Source organism: Triturus cristatus, chromosome 6 (genome assembly GCF_964204655.1).
Source record: "Triturus cristatus chromosome 6, aTriCri1.1, whole genome shotgun sequence".
NCBI classification, from domain to species: Eukaryota; Metazoa; Chordata; class Amphibia; order Caudata; family Salamandridae; genus Triturus; species Triturus cristatus.
Genome location: NC_140589.1, coordinates 310,547,031 through 310,570,283, shown reverse-complemented (window position 1 = coordinate 310,570,283; position 23,253 = coordinate 310,547,031).

The window sequence follows — 23,253 nt, the reverse complement described above, 5'->3', positions numbered from 1 at the left end:
GCGGATCTGTTTTTCTTTGGCTGTTGCCTCTGTTGTGTTTTTATCGGGCCTGCTGTGTGATCTGGCAGTTCTGTGCTGGGGGTCTCTGTCTGCCTCCCTGCCCTTTGCCTCGGACTGTGCGTTGTGGGTGCTTCTGCTGGGTGCGGGTTGGGTCTCTGGGTCCTCCTGCCTGGGCTGGTTGGTTGGCTTTGGTCCTGGCTTCCTGGTTCTTTTTTGCTGGTTGTGGCTGTTTTCCTGCTGCCATTGGTGCGGCTGGGCCATGGGATTTGTGTGCCTGTACCGTCTGTTCAGCTTGCGCCCTTGCTTCTGTTGCCTCTCTGGCTTCCCTGGTTTTGGGGTTTCGTTTTCACTTCCCTTTGGGGTTAGGGGTTTTGGGGTTGTGGCTATTGGCCCTATCCAGCCACTTCCGTGCCTGTGCGGTTCCAGGCTGTTGGTCCCCAGTCTTTGCTGGCCTCTTTGTTGTTTGGTTGGCTGTCTGCCTGGTCTTTTTGGGGGTATTTTGGGCCTTGGGACTTGACCTCCCATGCCCCTGCTGCTCTGAGGTTTCGTGTCGGGCCCTGGTTCTGTTTGCGGCCTTGTTCCTTCTGGGGCATTGAGCCTCCTGGGGTTCTGGTCTCTGGCTCTTTCCCTGTAATTTTCTTTTTGGTTGGGGTCTGGCTGTCTGGTCCTCCTTGCTTTCGTTCTTTCTGAGGCTGGTTTCTGTTGGGTTCACCGGCCTGCTCCCTGCTGGCTCGGTGGGCCTTGTGGAGCGGCGTTCATGGGGTTGTGTCCCTGTTTTCCTGTTTTTTTTGTGTGTGCCTTCGCCTTTGCTGGCTCTTGGACTGCTCCTGGACTCTCGCTGTTGCTCCGACTCCCGGGCTGGGTGCTTGGTGGTTGTCGTCTGGCGACTCTGGTGGTTGATGATGGCCATTCTTACCTGGGGGCCTGGTCCTCTTCTGGGGGTTTCGGGCACTTTGTCCTCTGGGATCTCTGAGGCATGGGTCATTCTGGGGTTGTGCCTGCACCCTGTTGGCTGGTCCTGGCCTCTTTCCTTTCTTTGTTTCGCCAGTGTGGTTAGGGCTCGCTCTGTGTCTGGCTGCTGCCGGATCCTGTGTGCCTCCCTAGTGGTGCTGGGATTGTCAGCCTTTGTCCGGTGGGTTCCCTTGGCCGTGTCCTGTTAGGGCTTCGTCTTCTCTGGTCCTCTTCGGGCTGGGTTGTTGGTTGCTGTGGTGCCTGTTTCCCTTCTGGTGCTTTGCCTTTGGGGTCTCTTTGGGGTGCCTCGTTTTCAGCTTCCTTTTTTGGCATGGTCGCCTTTTTTGGGGTGCTTTCCTCCGTTGGCGGTTCAGACTTTTCCTTTGGTTGGCCTGGGTGCTCTGTTTCTAGTTTCTCTGGTTGGCTGCCTCCTTGTTGTGGCTGTCTCCTTCTGTTTTCCTTGGTCCGCTTTCCGGTTCTTGGTTGTGTCCCTGCTGGCCTGTTCTAGCTTGCTGACCAGTTGGGCCACTGTGGTTCTTCTTCTTTGTGTGGCCTTCTCGCTGTCCTTTGTTGTGGGCGGCCTCTGTTGTTTTTTGTTGTTGGGCGTTTTCTCCCCCTTCCTAGGTGGCTGGGGGAGGGGCTCCTGGTGTGTGCTGACTGCCCTCTGTGGGTTGTCCTCTTTTTCGGCTTGGCCGTCTTCCGTTTGCCTTTGTGGGTGCGTTCCTGATTTGGTGGGGTGCTTCCTGTCTGATTCCTCTGCCTGTTGTTTCCTGCGGTTCCCTCCTTTTGCTTCCCTTGGATTTCTGCCTTGGTGTGGTTTCCTGGGTGTGCTTGAGGGTTCAGAAGGCTAGGTTTTCTGCTTTGGTATTCTCTACTTGTTTAAGAATGGGACAAGGACATAAGGGACCTGGGGTAATGCTCTATTACTTACCGGTAATCTTCATTACATCTCGTCCCGTTGTCCTCATCCCATTCTTACGCCCGCCCTCCCTCCTGGACAGACGGCCTTCCTGGGGGGCTTGGTGGTTCAGGTGAAATGCTGGGTAAGTGCTCTTTATGTACCTTCAGTGGGAGGGACGGGGTTAAGGTCCCAGCATTTGTCTGCTTTTTTTTCTGTCGGAGATGGTTATCTCCACTTGTTTAAGGATGGGACGAGGACAACGGGACCTGGAGTAATGAAGATTATCAGTAAGTAATAGAGCATTTTTTTCTTTTCTGAGGAAGTATATAGTCAGGAATATCCCTGTAAGTTTTTCTTTCACCTAATGACTTGCAGAATGTTTCTTTATGCATATTATTTTCCTTTTCACCTCTCAGAAAATGTAGGTTGCAGAATTAATATTAGGCTCACTCATGTATGAGCCTTTTGTTTTTCTCGCTGCGTAGACTAACACATTAAAAACAAATCAAATCTATTTTATAATATTTTCCCAAGGATTTTGCGAACAGTTCACATTCGAGGAGAAAAGAAAAATCGTTTTCACTTATTTTTCCCTGTAGGTCATACATTAAAAGCATTCTGAACTCTACTGCCTCCCTCTATAATAAATGTGCTTATTCATACTATTAATTCTGTTTAAGCATCAATAATGGATTTCTTTCCCCAAGGAGACCGATCAATTACCACTGAACTGGAGGGCAAGTTATACTTTGTGAATTTGTCCTTAAATTTGTGTTTTTTTGTAGGCGTATTCAAGCTTGTAACCTAAAACACACCATGTTTCTAATGATGAATAACACAATACAATAACATATTACTTGTAGCGCACAGTATTTTTAGAATACAAAAACACTTGCCTACAGAATGCAGCAGCTGTGCTATTAGTCAAACAGGCTAAGTCACTTCGGAGACAAAACAGCTGTGTTATTGTTGCAGTAGCAGCTCCTCTCACTTGAGGTCACCCATTATGGATATTGTCCACCAATAATCAGAAAAAAATCCTTCAAAGGAAAGTGCAGGAATGTGACTCATGATATCTTTGTAGGTATCTCTCAGACTCAAACGGCTTCATTCATGAATTCCCCCCTTCATTTGCTCTTTATTATACATTTGATTGCTCTTTCATTCATCCAACCAGTGAATGAATCACTTATTCAATTGCTCACCCATTCATTAAGTAAAGCTGAGGCAGGAAGTAGGGGGTCCATTAGGATGGCGGGCGGTGGCAGAAAATGCCTTTTCCCGCATGCCAGCAGTGGGCCTCACGTCTGCCACATTAGTATGGCACATTAGTATGGGCAAACACAGCAAATTTCCCGTCCGCCGCGGTTCGACGTGCACCGCAATCAAAGTGCACCCACCACCGCGGCGGTGGGAGGCAATGGAGACTCACCGCCGTGCGAAATGACGTCCCGTCCGCTGTACAAATCAGGATGCCTCAAAAAGCCAGTCGCACCGCAGCGGAGAAACCGCCCAACTAGAGACAGCGGAGCGTGAAGCCTGATTCCCGGTCTCCAGTGCAATGGACCCAGCTCTCCACGTCTTTCTGGTGCTGTACCTGATACATTACCAGCAACTCATGGACTGCCGCGGCGGCCGCTGCAGGTACGCAACAACATAATCCCGCACACAACCACAACACACAACTCATGGGTTGATACAGGGTCCCTGGCCACACCAGACACCCTGGTGGGGACAGGAACACATCCACAAGTGTACCCACACATGTCCTACCTGCCACAAAGTCACCCCTCTGCAGCAAGGTCACACATCACCGCGATCTCCAAGTAATGTCCTGATCACGTCACCGCAGCTGTGAAGACAAGCGAAAACATGCACACAAAGCAGAAGGCAGGGCCAGCGCCAGGCATGGGCAGGGCATAAGGTACACAGGGCCTCACCTCCCCACTCTACACACTGCCCCCCCAACAAGAATGAACATGCCATGGGCACCCCCCTGTGCACCCCCATGCCCAACACCAGGCTAGGTGAATCCACACCCTGCACCACACAACAAGCAACTAGGTAGAGAGCCACAGCAGGAGTGGCTGCAAGGGAACACACAGCACAAAAGCACAGCCCCAGGGCAACCCGCACACCACAACACCACATCCATGGCAATAAAGCTGAGTACAAGCACCAAATGAACACACACCCATACAATGATCAAACATCCTACTAGACACACAGCCTGCCAAGTCACACAAACATACCCCACACTGACACACAGCCACATACACAGACCACATGCCACCAGCAATGGAGCACAACATATAGGAAACCCAAAGTGAGGTGCACACTAATGGAAGGCCAAGGAGACAACCAACAAGCATGTGAACATCACATGCAGGACAAGGAACAGAGAACAACACACATGGCTGGCACGGTGATTAAACTCAAACCACAGTCACCTCAGTTTCAACAACTCAGGGAGACAGCAAGGCAACCCATGTATAGGCACAGGGATGAAAGGAAGGCCCTGGAGTCAAACTGTGAACAGCCACACATATGTACACAACAACTACACAGGAGTATGCCAGCAGCACAACAAACAGCAGGGCACATGGACCCACTCCATGACTATCAAACACAAGTAGGATTCTTCACACATACACCCTCACACCTGCAGCACACAACCCCAGTGTCAGACACACAGAAGGGTGTCAATAATGTCCAGTCAATACACAGACAAACATTCCCATGCCCTGGGGGTATCCACAAACATCACTCACGCACAGGGATGCCAGAACCAATGTCTGTACAAAACCAACAGCCAAACACATAACTCAACAGAAACACACACAGAATCACAACAAGACCACACATGACCTGTGCAGCCAAACTGTGGGAAGGCAATGGGAGCACAGACACAACAGGAGTGCTCAACCTCATCAGTCAGGAACAATGCACAGACAACATACCACAACACAGACATGAAGTGCTTCATCACAGAACAACACAGCCACATCAAACACACAACAAATGCACATGACAATCAATCACATAGCAAACACAGCAGGACATCAGGGGATGAACACCAGGCCAGGACAAGGCAACATACACCCACAGCACTCTATGCACAACAAGCAGTGTGTGCACACAAAACATAACAGTCCCATACAGCCATGAGTGACACACCATGAACACCCACAACAACAATCAAAACAGCACGCTGACAACATCACACTCAGGAAGGCAAGCGGTATCTCAGTATACACACATACACCTAACACAACACCCACAGATGCACAAGTCTGGGACACAAAAGTGGAAACAACTTGACCAGAGGACTGGGCAGCACAGACAGTTGAACTGCACATGAACAACCATGCCTGCTGAACAGTACTAGAACAACAGAGATAACTAATTGGGGAAATGACATGAGTGGCACAGTGCTCCTGGCCAAAGATCTGCAACACAAAGCACAGTGTCACAAATGAAGTGATGGGGAGGCACACACACAGGCAACACAAGGGGACAGCTGACATCAAAGTGAGGTGGTGTGCACTTCATGAGTGGACATGGCAGGAGTGTACCATACACAAATAGAGGGTGTGCTGACTCACAATGTTAAGGCATCTGAAGTACAGATAGGGGATGGTATGACACCACACACCACAGGCCACACTGGAGGCAACAAAGCACCATGTGACAGCAATGTATGAGAACATCACACCCACAATGTCAGTGTGGTTGAGCAGATATGCACAGTGAGTATAGCAAAGGACTGAGTTCAAAGCCTTATGTCTAATTCACAAGACACTATTCGACGGAGTAGCTGGTGACTTTCGGAATCTCTTCTCCCGGTACACTCCTATTAGAAACCTTAGATCTACTGATTCAGGTTTCATTTGTATCTTCAAAATTTTCAAGGCCAGATGGGGAGGCAGAAGTTTGTAACATGGTGCAGCTAAACTGTGGAATCAACTGCCCATTTCTATGAAATTAATGTCTGATAGGCTTCTTTTCAGGAAGGCATTAAAAACACGCCTCTTTCCACCTTCTTAAATCAGTTTTAGCTGCTATGATCCCCTATCTCACCTCATAGCGCCAAGACGCCTCGGCATTCGAGCGCTTTATAAAACTATATCATATCATATCATATCATACAAAAGCATCAAGACACACGGCTGTTCAACAAAACAAAACCCTGACTTGCCAGTCACACACTCTGCATACACACAATTGGCAAAAACAACAAGTAGGAGTCAGCCAGAACTGCAAGGACACACCAACACACCACACAGTGCACAACATACAAATCACACATGTGCACACAATCACAGGCCTGAACAATCACACAAACAGGCACTCTACTCCTGGGTGACACAGGTGTGTAGTTGACATTGCATGGGCACACACTCATCAACACTCCCGACAAACTCACACCCTTCACACTGCTCACTTCCTGACCACCCAAGTGCACACATTGAAAGTAACCCATGTGACTAGGGTGACCGCCCATCACAACATGACCATACACCTACACTGCTGGGCACACAGAAAGTAAGAACACACATACATGATGACCCTGGCCAGCTTGCCTGCAAGCCTGTGGAAAAAATCCCACACTGTGCTGGCAGTGCCGCCAAACCTGACATGTGTACAAGATAGCCAACATATACAAAGAATGAAATTACAATGGTGTACATCTAAAAACAACATCATTGCACCTACAAGTATCACAGTCAGGAATAACTGAAGTCCCTGTCACCCCAGTACAAAATTGAACAAGTCAGACAAGCCATTGGCAATGTTGAAGTGGCACACAGAGCATGTGTCACAGTAAAACATATACACAGAGGAACACTTTATTTAGTAAGGACACTGACCAAACAGACAACAGGAGCAACTGTCTTTATTCACAAATTGCACAGATAGACACCAATATTAGACAAGAGCAAGGCACAAAATGCAGAGCCTGTACATGAGAAGCTGCACAAGCAGGGGGTACACAGCAAGGCCAGTGGCCAGTCCAAGATGCAGAGTGAGTCCATGAGAAGCTGCACAGGCAGGGGCACACAGTAGTGAACGACAGGGCGAGTGGGCAGGACAATGTGCAGAGCTTGTCCATGAGAAGCTGCACAGGCAGGGGGCACACAGCAAGGCCAGTGGCCAGTCCAAGGTGCAGAGTGAGTCCATGGGAAGCTGCACAGGCAGTGGGCACACAGCAGTGAACAACAGGGCCAGTGGGCAGGACAAAGTGCAGAGCGAGTTCATGAGAAGCTGCACGGGCAGGGGGCACACAGCAAGGCCAGTGGCCAGTCCAAGGGGCAGAGTGAGTCCATGAGAAGCTGCACAGGGAATAGTTCAACACAGCAAGGAGCAACACGTCCAGTGGTCAAAACGACAGGGTGCACACAGCAGTGAACAGCAAGGCCAGTGGCCAGTCCAAGGTGCAGAGTGAGTCCATGAGAAGCTGCACAGGCAGGGGGCACACAGCAGTGAACAACAGGGCCAGTGTGTAGGACAAAGTTCAGAGTGAGTCCATGAGGAGCTGCACAGGGAATGTGTGTGACTGTACCCTGCCATGGTCAGCAACAAAGACTGAGGTGTCACGATGGGCAGCACAGGCACCGCTGTGGGAGAGACAGTTGTGTGAGGTTGACCAACATTCAGACTTGGCTGTCAGTCGGACTGGCAGCTGGCTGTGTGTTGGGCCCAGTCGGAGCACTGGTCTGGTAGGAGAGAGGCCCAGCTGCGGTAGAGCTATTAGTGGCTTGGGATGCTGAAGGGCTGCTTGGACCAGGTGGGGTAGTGGCATGTGGAGGAGGAGTCATGCTGATGTGAGACACAGTGTGGGTGGGAGATTGTGGAGGGGTGCCTTTCCACTTCTTGTGGATTCTAAATGGCTTGCCTGACTTTGGATCAATAGGAAGTGTTGTGGACACAACAGGCACACTCAACACCAAGGCTGCAGCAGGTGCAGACCCTGGCCCTCCCTCTGGGGACGTGCTGGATCCAGTGGTACGCTTTGCCTGGCCTTGCCTCTGCCCCTCCATCCCGTTTACCAGGTGTTTTCCCTAAAGTTCCCTCCTTTCCCTGCTTCACTGGGCTTGGAATGGGAGTTGAGGTAGTGGGTGAATCTGCCTTGGAGCCCTTCTTATGTGTAGCCTTGGCAGGCACCACCTTCTCAGTGGGCACGGCAGCGAGCTGCTTTTGGGACAGGAGAGTCCTTGACTTGGGATGGCTCTGAGGCATGTGACCCTGAGGTCTGCTTCTTTGCTATTGGGGCCTTGGTGTCGCCTGACGGGGTTTTGTCTTTGCGCTCTGGGGTGGCTTTGGTTTTCTGTGGGGATGGTGTCTGAGCCCTGGACCGCTTCGGCTGCTGCTGTGTGCTACGTGTGCTGCATCATGACCTTGAGGTCTGTGGAGTGTGGTCACTATCGTCAGACGTGGCCACTGACATGGGGGTGGACAAAGGGACTGGAGCTGGACTACGAGATAGTGCCAGTTGAAGGGCTGCCATCACTGCGGAGGACATAGACTGGACAGTCTGGTGCAGCCCACCCATGTCTGAATGTATGCCCTCCATGAAAGCAACCACCTGTGCCAATTTTTTGTCGTGGTCTATGAATGCATTGAGGAGAGCTCTCTGGCCTGCACACAGCTAGTGCAAAAGGTCCACAGACTCAGCACTGATGGCAGCAGGGGGGACAGGGGCAGGGGCAGGGGTGAAGGACACTCTTCCCCTCTTACTGGTGCGAACACGGGCAGCACCAGAGGAAGTGGCTGGGAGTGTGGGCACTGTTTGCTGTGTTGTGGAAGATGATGCAGAGTCCCCATTCCCTGTGCCTGCCAACATGGATGAGTCACCGCTGGCATCAGATGATGTAGAACTTTGCGTCTCGGGCTGTGATTCGTCCAGCAGACTCCTGTCCCCCTCCAAGGCGCTGGTCACATCTGTGTCACTGGGCTCCTGTGCAGCTGTTGTGCTTGTTTCCCCACCAATGGTGTCCGTACCCTATCCCTCCGTGACCACGGGAGATGCTGCATGAGAGAGAGAGATGTAGTGTCAGTTCATTGTCAGCAACAGAACAAACATATGCAAGCAAAGCAACACTGAGAATGACTAAATCAACATGTTGCTCGCCACCCTGTGCAATAACATTATGAAAACACACTTTTGTTACTCAAACAGTGCGCGTAAACAAGAAAAGCAGACATAATTGAGACATATGATGACCACACAGCACAACATCCTTCATGTGGCTCAGTTCAAACAGTAACACAAATAGCTCTGACCTGAAGCCCACGACCCGGATTGCCATTGAAATGCGCAGTACTCGAATTCCCTTAGGAAGTACAGGTAGGACAAATGGATGCCATCTGCACCCATCACAGAGGCCACTAACAAGCCACTGCATCACACTAGCAACATCACATAGCCCAGCTCTGGTAGAGCCTTGGTACACATGCAGCCACTCACAGCCAAAGTCACCCTTCCCAGAATACTCACCCCTACCTTGCTGCTGACGCTCCTACAATCGTGCATCCAGCTCAGGCTGTGTCACGGCCAAGATGCGGCACATTAGTGGTGTCATGCTCCGCTGTGCCAACCTGCCAGTGTGAGGGAGCAGCTACAGTGTTATCTCCGCAACGTTCTTTGCCAGCCATGAAATGTCGTCCCACCTCTTGTGGCAGTGGGTGCGCCGGCGGTTTGAGACACCCAGAGCCCGCACCTTGGTTGCAATGGCCCTCCACACGGCCTTACGCTGGTGTACTTTGAGCTGCAGGCATGGGAGACAAGAGGGGGAAAACATCAGTGACACACTGTTATGTAACAAAATCTCTAAGTATAGTAGCATTACACTGACTCATCCCAACTCCACATATATGTCTTGCAGAGACAAGAAAATATCTCACAGGGTACATCTGCATGTGAGAAGAACACGCAAATGCATGCATGTGTGAGGGGGGACACAATACCTGCACATCTCATATACAAGCAGCACAGAAAGCCAGTTCTGGGACACCCCCGCGCCGCACGGCCACCAGCTGCTGCGTGTGCCTCCCCGCCTTCTGCCTCGCTGCCCCGGCTCCGCCGCGTGACCACATCGAGCGGCGTGGTCTGTGCCAGCTTCCTGTCTGTTGTTGCCATAGTGATCTGCTAATTTGTATTGTATTGCATTGTGCTGTTTGCTGTTGTTTTTCTTTCCCCACTTGTGCCTGATATCGCCTTCGTTTTTTCTTCACGCACCCGTCTCCCCGTTGTTGCCATAGTGATCTGCTAATTTGTATTGTGCTGTTTGCTGTTGATTTGTTTTCTATCCCCACTTGTGCCTGACTTCACCTTCGTTTTTTTTCACGTCCCCGTCTCATCCCTCCCCGCTCCCCGCCATCACCGCTAGCCCCGCCCCTTTTCTTTGTGTACCCTCCCCGCTCCCGCCTCCCAGCTGCTCCGCCCCCCGCGCACTTGGCCATATATGGCGACCGTGCGACGCAGGTGAGTGTGACCCAGTTCTGGGACACCCCCGCGCCGCACGGCCACCAGCTGCTGCGTGTGCCTCCCCGCCTTCTGCCTCGCTGCCCCGGCTCCGCCGCGTGACCACGCCCCCTGACATCGAGCGGCGTGGTCTGTGCCAGCTTCCTGTCTGTTGTTGCCATAGTGATCTGCTAATTTGTTTTGTATTGCATTGTGCTGTTTGCTGTTGTTTTTCTTTCCCCACTTGTGCCTGATATCGCCTTCGTTTTTTCTTCACGCACCCGTCTCCCCGTTGTTGCCATAGTGATCTGCTAATTTGTATTGTGCTGTTTGCTGTTGATTTGTTTTCTTTCCCCACTTGTGCCTGACTTCACCTTCGGTTTTTTTCACGTCCCCGTCTCATCCCTCCCCGCTCCCCGCTTCCCGCCATCACCGCTAGCCCCGCCCCTTTTCTTTGTGTACCCTCCCCGCTCCCGCCTCCCAGCTGCTCCGCCCCCCCGCACACTTGGCCATATATGGCGACCGTGCGACGTAGGTGAGTGTGACCCAGTTCTGGGACACCCCCGCGCCGCACGGCCACCAGCTGCTGCGTGTGCCTCCCCGCCTTCTGCCTTGCTGCCCCGGCTCCGCCGCGTGACCACGCCCCCTGACATCGAGCGGCGTGGTCTGTGCCAGCTTCCTGTCTGTTGTTGCCATAGTGATCTGCTAATTTGTATTGTATTGCATTGTGCTGTTTGCTGTTGTTTTTCTTTCCCCACTTGTGCCTGATATTGCCTTCGTTTTTTCTTCACGCACCCGCCTCCCCGTTGTTGCCATAGTGATCTGCTAATTTGTATTGTGCTGTTTGCTGTTGATTTGTTTTCTTTCCCCACTTGTGCCTGACTTCACCTTCGGTTTTTTTCACGTCCCCGTCTCATCCCTCCCCGCTCCCCGCTTCCCGCCATCACCGCTAGCCCCGCCCCTTTTCTATGTGTACCCTCCCCGCTCCCACCTGCTCCGCCCCCCCCGCGCACTTCGCCATATATGGCGACCGTGCGAACGCGCAGCGGTCACGCGCAGCGGGCGCGCCGAAGGCGCGCCAAAGGTAAGCCCGTCTACGCCCGTCCGCGCCTCGACCGCGCCCAGTGCCAGGACCCCTGGCCCTCGAAGACCCCGACCGACCCGCCTGACGTACACCGCCGCCAACCTCAGCGCACTCAACGCCGGTCGACTCCCAGGATGCTACCAAGCCACACCACGACGCACCCACGGACCCTTCAGCTGCCACGCCTGCAAGTTCACCTGCATCCGGACCTGCCCCGCACCAGCACCCGCCAAGTCGCACACCAGCAGCACCCACCTCAAGTGCATCCTGCTCAACACCCGCTCCGTCCACAGACACGCCATCGAACTCTGGAACCTCCTCGACACCACAGCCCCTGACGTTGCCTTCCTCACGGAGACCTGGATGAATGCCTCTTCAGCACCCAACATCGCCATCGCCATCCCAGAGGGCTACAAGATCACCCGGAGGGACCGCACCGCCAACCAGATGGGAGGAGGCATCGCCATCATCCACAGAAACACCATCCGTATCACGACCAGCACCGACAACACCCTTACCACCGCCGAACACCTGCATTTCCAGATCCACACCGACCCGAAGACCACCCTCAGAGGCACCCTGATCTACCGACCTCCGGGACCATGCACCCAATTCAGTGAGGACATCGCCGACTTCGTCAGCCCGCATGCCCTCCCCTCCGCTGACTACATCCTCCTGGGGGCCTCAACTTCCACCTGGAGAACAACAACGACCGCAACACCAGCACCCTGCTCGACAACCTCGCCAATCTTAGACTCAAGCAGCTGGTGTCCACCCCCACCCACCTCGCCGGACACACACTCGACGCAGTCTTCTCATCCAGCACAGACATCGCCTTCAGCCACGCCACAGAGCTTCAATGGACGGACCACAGCTGTGTCCACTTCACCTTCAAAAGAACGATGACCCACCACCACCAGCAACAGGTTGCCCGCAGAAGCTGGAACAAGATCACAGCCGACCAGCTCACCACCTCCTTGAGCCAGCACCCTCCTGCCAGCTCAGCGAACCCCAGCCAGGCCGCAGACAACCTCACGAAGTGGATCAGCAACTGCGCGGACGAGCTCGCCCCACTGAGGACCCCGCCCAGCAGACCCGGCAGCAAGAAAGCCCCATGGTTCACCGACGAACTCAAGAGCTCCAAGAAGAACTGCCGAGCCCTCGAGAAAGTCTGGAGAAGGGAACCAACACCGGACAACAGGACCACCTTCAAGCTTGCCACCAGGAAGCACCACCAGCTGATCCGCGCCGCCAAGAAAACTGCATTCAAGGACCGGCTGGACAACAACGCACACAACTGCAAGGAACTCTTCAACATCGTGAAAGAGCTTTCCAACCCCAGCGCAGGAAACAACGACATCACCCCATCGCAAGACCTCTGCAACTCCCTCGCCTCATACTTCCACAACAAGATCGCGGACATACACAACAGCTTCAACAACCAACCAACGCACACCACGACCGAACCACCACCCCCCACCACCACCCTCCGCGCCTGGACTCCGATCAGCACCGAAGACACCGTCCGCACGATGAACTCCATCCACTCAGGATCTCCGACCGACCCCTGCCCCCACCACGTCTTCAACAAAGCCGACGCTGTCATCGCACCCCACCTGCGAGACATCATCAACACATCCTTCGACACCGCCACCTTCCCTGAGAGCTGGAAGCACGCCGAACTCAGCGCTCTACTCAAGAAACCCACAGCGGACCCCACCGAACTCAAGAATTACCGCCCCATTTCGCTCCTCCCGTTTCCAGCCAAAGTCATCGAGAAGACCGTCAACAAGCAGCTGGCCGCCTTCCTTGAGATGAATGGATCCCTCGACCCCTCACAGTCTGGCTTCCGAGCCAACCACAGCACCGAGACCGCCCTCATCGCCGCCACCGATGACATCCGAGCCCTGATGGACAACGGAGAAACAGCGGCCCTCATCCTCCTAGACCTCTCCGCGGCATTCGACACTGTCTGCCACCGCACCCTAGTACAGCGCCTCAGCAACGTCGGAATCCAGTAGAAGGCTCTGGAATGGATCATCTCCTTCCTCGACGGAAGAACACAGAGAGTCCGCCTACCACCGTACAAGTCAGAGGCCACCGAAGTCATCTGCGGCGTCCCTCAAGGATCCTCGCTGAGCCCCACCCTCTTCAACGTCTACATGAGCCCCCTCGCGGCCATCGCACGCCAACACAACCTCAACATAATCTCCTACGCCGACGACACCCAGCTGATCCTCTCCCTGACCAACGACCCCGCCGCCGCCAGAGCCAATCTGCACGAAGGGATGAAAGAGGTAGCCGAGTGGATGACGACCAGCCGCCTGAAACTGAACTCAGACAAGACGGAGGTCCTCATCCTAGGCTCTTCACCCTCCGCCTGGGATGACTCCTGGTGGCCCCCCGCCCTGGGCACCGCACCCAAACCGACAGACCACGCATGCAACCTGGGCTTCATCCTGGACTCCTCTCTCTCCATGACCAGGCAAGTCAACACCGTCTCCTCGGCGTGCTTCAACATCCTACGCATGCTACGGAAGATCTTCTGGTGGATCCCCACCGAGACCAGGAAGACCGTCACCCAGGCCCTCGTCACCAGTCGACTGGACTACGGCAACGCCCTCTACGCCGGCACCACCGCCAAGCTCCAGAAGAGACTCCAGCGGATCCAGAACGCCTCAGCCAGACTCATCCTCGACATCCCGCGAACCAGCCACATCTCCGGACATCTCAGAGACCTGCATTGGCTCCCCGTCAACAAAAGAATCACCTTCCGCCTCCTCACCCACGCACACAAAGCCCTACACGACCAAGGCCCGAGCTACCTCAACAACCGAATCAACTTCTACACTCCCAAACGCCACCTCCGCTCAGCCAACCACGCCCTCGCCGCCGTCCCCCGCATCCGAAGAGCGACAACAGGAGGAAGGTCCTTCTCCTACCTGGCCGCCAAGACCTGGAACTCCCTCCCGACCGACCTGCGCCTGACCCAAGACCACCTTTCCTTCAGGAAGAAGCTGAAGACCTGGCTGTTCGAGCAGTAACGGCACCCCCCTCCCCCCAGCGCCTTGAGACCCTATGGGTAGGTAGTGCGCTCTATAAATGTCCTTGATTGATTGATTGATTGATGTGTAGTCTGCCCACATCTACTGTCCATTTCCAGGTAGAGCAAGACATACGTCACATATCAACATGTGTTTGGGGAGAGCCTCACTGTGTCCAAAACTGTGCAGGCCTCAACAAACTTGCCCTCTGAATAGCTCACTGTTTCATGTATGTTACATTGAGGGACCTGATCTCACAAACCCACACCATTCTCACAGGGCCAGTTGTGTACAATCTACAGGGCTGATATGGCTCATTGATAGAGAGTCCTGCAAAAAACACACATGTAACACTCTGTACGTTCAGTGCTGTGTCCATGTCAGATTGGGCAGTAGCTGTGCTCACACTAAGATGGACAACAGGGACCCACACAGACATTCACACAAGCAATCACTGTCCTGACTCCTGCATTACCTACTTGCTGTGTCACTGTATAGCTGACAAGACAAGACATGTCACTCCAATCTAGATGTGCAGGCAGGGAAACGTGTGGAGTAGGGTACACCCCCCTTCTCCCTAGGAAACAGCATGTTAGGCAGTGCATGACACAACCCCACACTCTCAGGCACATACTGCATCAGACCGACTACATGTGTGCCCCCGTCTCACCCCCACTGTTGAAGACTTACCACGACATTTGGGGCACCATATAGCCTTGGGTATTGTGTGAGCTCCTCATCCACCACGACCTCCAGCTCCTCGCTTGTGAAGGGACTGGCACGGATCTTCTCAGTCCTTGCCATCACTGTGGACATGAGGCAGCAGCGGCGGCAGTGGCTGGTGAGGGGTCTCAGGCAGCAGTCCCTGTAGGCAGCAGCAGGTGAGGGGTCTCAGGCAGCAGTCCCTGGAGGAAGCAGCAGGCGAGGGGTCTCAGGCAGCAGTCCCTGGAGCAGCAGCAGGCGAGGGGTCTCAGGCAGCAGTCCCTGTAGGCAGCAGCAGGTGAGGGGTCTAAGGCAGCAGTCCCTGGAGGCAGCAGCACCTGAGGGGTCTCAGGCAACAGTCCCTGGAGGCAGCAGCAGGTGAGGGGTCTCAGGCAGCAGCAGCTGAAGGGTCTCAGGCAGCAGTCCCTGGAGGCAGCAGCAGGTGAGGGATCTCAGGCAGCAGGCCTTGTGAGCAGTGGAAATGTGGGGCTCTCTCCCACACATATATAGCCCCCTGGTGTTGTTTCATTGATTCTAAGCTGCTGCAATTGGTGTTCCAGGTCAGCCTTTTTCAAATGCATCCAATGACCGGCTCCGCGGTGGCGGATCATGCCTACCGCGATCTTCAAAATTGCATCATGCTATTGTGGATCCCATTGGCTGTAAGGGCATGGGCTATGGCTGTGACACACCGCAGGGGCCAGGCAGTAGCTACCGCGGTGGTGCAACTTTCAATTCCATCCAATGACTGGCTCCGCGGTGGCGGAGCACGCCTACCGCTATTTTCAAAATTTCATCATGCTACTGCTATTGCGGATCCTATTGGCTGTAAGGGCATGGTCCATGGCGGTGACACACCGCAGGGGCCAGGCGGTAGCTACCGCAGTGGTGCATCTTTCAATTCCATTCAATGACCCAACTCCGCGGTGGCGGAACACGCCTACAATGATTTTCAAAATTGCATCATGCTACCACTATTGCGGATACCATTGGCTGTGAGGGCATGGTCCATGGCGGTGATACACCGCAGGGGCTAGGCAGTAGCTACCGCTAGTTGGGTGCCATACAGAGACATGCGTGACCGGGATTTGGGTGGCGGAGCATGCCAACCACCATTTCACAATGTGCATGTGCCTATCACTAGCGCGATTGTGTCCCGGGCGTTTGCAGTAACACACTGCAGGGGCCAGGCAGCAGCTGCCGCGAGTTGGGTGACATACAGAGACATTGGTGACCGGGATTTGGGTGGCGGAGCATGCCAACCGCCATTTCACAATGTGCATGTGCTTATCACTACCGCGATTTTGTCCCGGGCATTTGCAGTAACACACCGCACGGGCCAGGTGATAGCTACCGCGAGTTGGGTGCCATACAGAGACATGGGTGACCGGAAGTTGGGTGGCGAAGCATGCCAACCGCCATTTCACAATGTGCATATGCCTATCACTACCACAATTGTGTCCTGGGCTTTTGCGGTGACACACCGCAGGGGCCAGGTGGTTGCTTCCGCGAAATGTGTGCCATACATTGAATATACTGGCCGTGATTCTGGTGGCGGAGCATGCCAACCACCATTTGAAGCTATGTATATGTCTATCCCTACTGCCAGTGTGTCTTGTAATGCACAAGACACACTGGCGGTAGGGATAGGCATATACATAGCTTGAAATTGCGGTTGGCATGCTCCACCACCAGAATCACGGCCAGTATGGGCAGTCGCTAGGGCTAGCCTGCAGCATCACATTGTTGACTCTGTGCTTTATAGTTTGTTGGGAGCACGTCTCGGGCACCTATGGACACATCATGCTGTGTCAATATCAATGGTAATTCATGGACTTAGAACAGTGGACACTTACATTTAATCATGGCACTGGATGTCATTAATACACTATTATGTCACAAACGACACCCTTCACGTAATATCTCCCACCAAATGCCACACCGTAATTACTAATGTTGCACAACAATTACCCCCAGTTTCATACCTGACACCATACAGGACCCCCAATTGCATATCGGAGACCATTTGTCACCCTAAATTTGCAATTTGTAATCATGATTCATGCATGAATGTCATCACTGCACACATATGTCACCCTGTTGTCATTTTGGTAAGACCAATTACAGCCATCATGTATTGTTATTAGACACACTAGCAACACCTGTATGTCCACATGTACATGTGTGCTCTACATACTCAAGGATGTTGAGTACATCAGCGCCCCACTTGGCACACTGTACATTCTTACTCATTGTCACTTGGGTATATGCCGTAGTGGATGTTTTGTCTCCATGTCTGCCACCTGTTACCCCAGTGACTTGTGTTGTTTTGTCTGGTATGTGCTCATGTTGTTGGGCCTGTTGTATGTGATTTTTTCACATGTATATTTCCACAATAGTGAGTTAGTTGATATTGGATTTGAGTTGTGTGGTGTGTTCCGTTGGTAGTCAACAACGACCAGTGCGTTTACATTGTTCACATCCAGAATGTTGCGTTGGATGATGGACTGTATGCAAAATTGGGGATGGTGCTCAGTGCCTGGGAAGTTTGATATGGCTTTTGTGAAGAGTCAATGGTGGTCCACTATTGCCTGCACATTGATGGAATGGATGTGCTTTGATTTGCAGTAATTGTGTGCGGTGTTGGTAGGTTGCACTAGTAGGACACGTGTGCAGTCAATTGCCACCAACACGAGTGTACGTTTCTTACTATGGCATGTTAGCCCTGCTTGCTCACCAGCTGTTCATGCGCAGTGTGGGTGAACTGAAAGTGCTGTTGAATCAAGATGATGAGGGCATACCAGACAGGTGATATGTACCTTGATAGTGCTGCCTGTGACACTCATCCAACTCTTACTGTAGTTCATTGTAAGGTACCAGTGGCCAACAAGTGATGCACAGCCATCATCTTTGTCTGCGGAGGGATGTTGTTTGTCCGCAGTGTCGGTCCTGCCTGCCAGTGGGGAATGTGGCTCTTTTCCTTTGGAAAATGTGGTGTGCATTTACATCCACTTGTGTCATGTGTCTGATGCTGTTGTGCATTTGTAAGGCACCCAGTCCATTCATGCACTGACTTGTTGGTATACTGGGGTGGGTTTGTCCTGGTAGTGTTGTGGGTTGATGTAGTGGCACTGTTGTGTCTCTAATCAGCTGGCTGAATAGCTCCATGGCATCTGTTGTAGTTCATATGTGTCTTTGGGCAGTGCTACCTTCATACTGCATGTCAATGTTCAACTTCAGAGCAGAATAAAGGTTGTCCACATTCCCTGCTGATGACGTATATTATCCACTTTTAGTGTGCCACATTGACTATCTGTGTGCTTGTTGAGAGTATTGGGCAGTGTTGTAATGGTGTCTTGTTACACGGGTACACATACTCTGCAAATGCTTGGCATTATCTGTCACTGTTAAGATTTGGATTCTAATTAGCTGCAGATGTGGCATGTCTCCTGATGACAGTGGATATTAGCACATGCTTGTGAATATGTATGTGAGTGTCTCTGAACTGGTGTGGATTTTAAGTGGCACTGAATCCCAGAACAGTCCTACTGAACTTTCCACATTGTGTTGTTAATGTGTCCCCTGTCATGAGTGCACAAGCAGGTAGAGCAGCCTCTTGGAAGCCAGCAGTGTCTCTGCTTACCATATGTCCTGTATCATATACTCTCAGGGCTGGGTACACAAGAGCCAGTTCCCGTATTGGTTCTGCTCACTTTGCAATACAGAACAGGTGTACGACTATTTTGTCTCAAAGTGGCACAACATCTTACTTGCGCTGTATGCGTTAAGCAAATTTGGGCACATCTAATTGTGTTTGGAATTTGCATAGTCGCGCTACGCAAAGCTCCGCGAAACTGTAAAAAATCTCAGCGAACACGCATAAATTCCACGAACATGCGAAATTGCTTGTTCGCGATGCTTTTTTCCTGTTCATGATCGCTATGTGCGTGCTCGGGGGGAAATATCTCGCGAACACGCATTTTAAGAACGCGAACAAGCAAAACATTCTGTGAAACCGCGGAATGCAGAATTCTGAGCAATTCCGCGTTCTCCACAGAACGCAAAATTACCAAAATTCTGCAAATTCCGCGAGCGGAACGGAATTTACCGCCCAGGCCTAGTTGCTATGACGTGTCCCTTTTCATCTCTTCTGGGAGGCGACCAAATGTCTATCGTCCCTTCACCCTGCTGGCTGACATGGAGGATAATGGCGAAATATGCCGATTCCGTCTGGACAGAACAAACCTACAAGACCTATGTGCAATGTTGGAGCCACACCTGCGTCCTCGCAGAACATATCCAACAGCACTCACAGCAACGTCAAAGATGATGGCGTTCCTGCATTTCTTGGCTACTGTGTCATTCCAGAACACAGTGAGCATTGCAGGGGGTATGTCTCAACCAACCTTCAGCATGGTGCTACGGGATGCCCTGTCGGCTAGGATGCAATGCAAGGACCAATTCATACATTTCCCAAGGAGGCAGGAATTGGTGAATGTTAGACCCGGCCTCGTAGCATGGTCCTGCCTGTCCTCGCACTACCTAACCTGGTACCTGGGACACCAAGCACACGGCCCAGCCGATCCTTCCCACCAGAACACACACACGCGACCCGGGCATCCCCGTCCATGGCCTCTCTCCTTTCGGCCACCCCGGGCACGCGTGCCCACTTCATGCACCAAGATGGCCGCCGGGCCCCAGCACAACCCGGGCCTAGAGGCGCCACTCCGGCTGGAGGACATCACGCTTCCAGGGGATGAGAGAGGGAGGAGCAGTTTCTATCGCACCTCTGAACTCCCCTGGGACGATGGGTTTCGATCGGCCCTCCGGCCTCCCTGAGGGCTGGCTCCACGCCTGCTGGGTGTCTGGGACTCCTCCCGACCCGGCCCTGAAAGGATCAAAAGACAATGGCAGGAAACCTCGACAAGCGACCCCCAGGTGACAAGACCCCCGCCTGCACAGACTCCGGACATCAAAGAGGGGTCGACCTATAACAAGGGGTGCTCGGGGACTGTCCGGCAGATTCGCCTTGGAACATCTGAGCCCTGCTGAGTGACTCGCGGCTCCCTGAAGATCGTAAGACCTCCGAACTTGTGCTTGAGCCCTGCTGAGTGACTCGCGGCTCCCTGAAGATCGTAAGATTTGTGGGACACCCCCGCGCCGCACGGCCACCAGCTGCTGCGTGTGCCCCTTCTGCCTTGTGCCTCGCTGCCCGGCTGCTGCCGCTTGACCACGCCCCCTCCCTCGAGCCTCGAGGTCCGTGGTTGCTCCTGTGCCCTGCTGTCTTCTGTTTACCCTAATTAGTTCTGTTTGCTTTATTTTGTGTGATTTCCTCATTTTCTCCTAATTGCCAGCATTGTCGTCTTCTGTCCCTCTGTTCCCTCCCCGCCCCCCGCTTCCCGCCACCGCCGCTCAGCCCTGCCCCTTTTGCCTTCTGTATCCCTCCCCGCTCCCGCCTCCCAGCTGCCCCGCCCACCCGCGCACTTGGCCATATATGGCGACCGTGCGACGCAGGTGAGTGTGACCTACTTGTGGGACACCCCCGCGCCGCACGGCCACCAGCTGCTGCGTGTGCCCCTTCTGCCTTGTGCCTCACTGCCCGGCTGCTGCCGCTTGACCACGCCCCCTCCCTCGAGCCTCGAGGTCCGTGGTTGCTCCTGTGCCCTGCTGTCTTCTGTTTACCCTAATTAGTTCTGTTTGCTTTATTTTGTGTGATTTCCTCATTTTCTCCTAATTGCCAGCATTGTCGTCTTCTGTCCCTCTGTTCCCTCCCCGCCCCCCGCTTCCCGCCACCGCCGCTCAGCCCCGCCCCTTTTGCCTTCTGTATCCCTCCCCGCTCCCGCCTCCCAGCTGCCCCGCCCACCCGCGCACTTGGCCATATATGGCGACCGTGCGACGCAGGTGAGTGTGACCTACTTGTGGGACACCCCCGCGCCGCACGTCCACCAGCTGCTGCGTGTGCCCCTTCTGCCTTGTGCCTCGCTGCCCGGCTGCTGCCGCTTGACCACGCCCCCTCCCTCGAGCCTCGAGGTCCGTGGTTGCTCCTGTGCCCTGCTGTCTTCTGTTTACCCTAATTAGTTCTGTTTGCTTTATTTTGTGTGATTTCCTCATTTTCTCCTAATTGCCAGCATTGTCGTCTTCTGTCCCTCTGTTCCCTCCCCGCCCCCGCTTCCCGCCACCGCCGCTCAGCCCCGCCCCTTTTGCCTTCTGTATCCCTCCCCGCTCCCGCCTCCCAGCTGCCCCGCCCACCCGCGCACTTCGCCATATATGGCGACCGTGCGAACGCGCAGCGGTCACGCGCAGCGGGCGCGCCGATTGTGCGCCGAAGGCGCGCCAAAGGTAAGCCCGTCTGCGCCTGGACCGCGCCCAGTGCCAGGACCCCTGGCCCTCGAGGACCCCGACCGTCCCGCTTGACGTACAACGCCGCCACCCTCATCGCACTCAACACCGGCGGAACCCAGAGATGCTACCGAGCTACTCCGAAGCACACCCACGGACCCTTCAGCTGCCACGCCTGCAAGTTCACCTGCATCCGGACCTGCCCGACACCAGCACCTGCCATGCCGAACACCAGCAGCAACCACCTCAAGTGCATCCTGCTCAACACCCGCTCCGTCCACAGACACGCCATCGAACTCTGGAACCTCATCGACACCACAGCCCCCGACGTCGCCTTCATCACGGAGACCTGTATGAACGCCTCCTCAGCGCCCGACATCGCCATCGCCATCCCAGAAGGATACAAGATCACCCGGAAGGATCGCAACGCCAACCAGGTGGGAGGAGGCATCTCCATCATCCACAAGAACACCATCCGCATCACGACCAGCACCGACAACTCCCCACCCTCCGCCGAACACCTGCACTTCCAGATCCACACCGACCCGAAGACCACCCTCAGAGGCACCCTGATCTACCGACCTCCGGGACCACGCACTCAATTCAGCGAGGACATCGCCGACTTCGTCAGCCCGCACGCCCTCCCCTCCGCCGACTACATCCTCCTGGGGGACTTCAACTTCCACCTGGAGAACAACAACGACCGCAACACCAGCACCCTGCTCGACAACCTCGCCAACCTTGGACTCAAGCAGCTGGTGTCCACCCCCACCCACCTCGCCGGACACACACTCGACGCCATCTTCTCATCCAGCAAAGACATCGCCTTCAGCCACGCCACAGAACTCCACTGGACGGATCACAGATGCATCCACTTCACCTTCAGTAGAACGACGATCCACCACCACCAGCAACAGGCTGCCCGAAGAAGCTGGAACAAGATCACAGCCGACCAGCTCGCCGCCTCCCTGAGCCAGCACCCTCCGGCCAGCTTAGCGAACCCCAGCCAGGCCGCCGACAACCTCACGAAGTGGATCAGCAACTGCGCGGACGAACTCACCCCACTGAGGACCCCGCCCTGCAGACCCGGCAGCAAGAGAGCCCCATGGTTCACCGACGAACTCAAGAGCTCCAAGAAGAACTGCTGCGCCCTCGAGAAAGCCTGGAGAAGGGAACCCACGCCGGACAACAGGACCACCCTCAAGCTTGCCACCCGGAAACACCACCAACTGATCCGCATCGCCAAGAAGACGGCTTTCAAGAACCGACTGGACAACAACGCACACAACTGCAAGGAACTCTTCAACATCGTGAAAGAGCTCTCCAACCCCAACGCCGGAAGCAACGACATCACCCCCTCGCAAGACCTCTGCAACTCCCTCGCCTCCTACTTCCACAACAAGATCGCGGACATACACAACAGCTTCAGCACCCATCCGACCCACGCCACGACCGCAGCAACGCCACCCACCACCCTCCGCGCCTGGACCCCGGTCAACACCGAAGACACCGTCCACACGATGAACTCCGTCCACTCCGGATCTCCGACCGACCCCTGCCCTCACCACGTCTTCAACAAAGCCGACGCTGTCATCGCACCCCACCTGCGGGACATCATCAACACCTCATTCGACACCGCCACCTTCCCTGAGAGCTGGAAGCACGCCGAACTCAGCGCTCTACTCAAGAAACCTACAGCAGACCCCACCGAACTCAAGAATTACCGCCCCATCTCTCTACTCCTGTTTCCAGCTAAAGTCATCGAGAA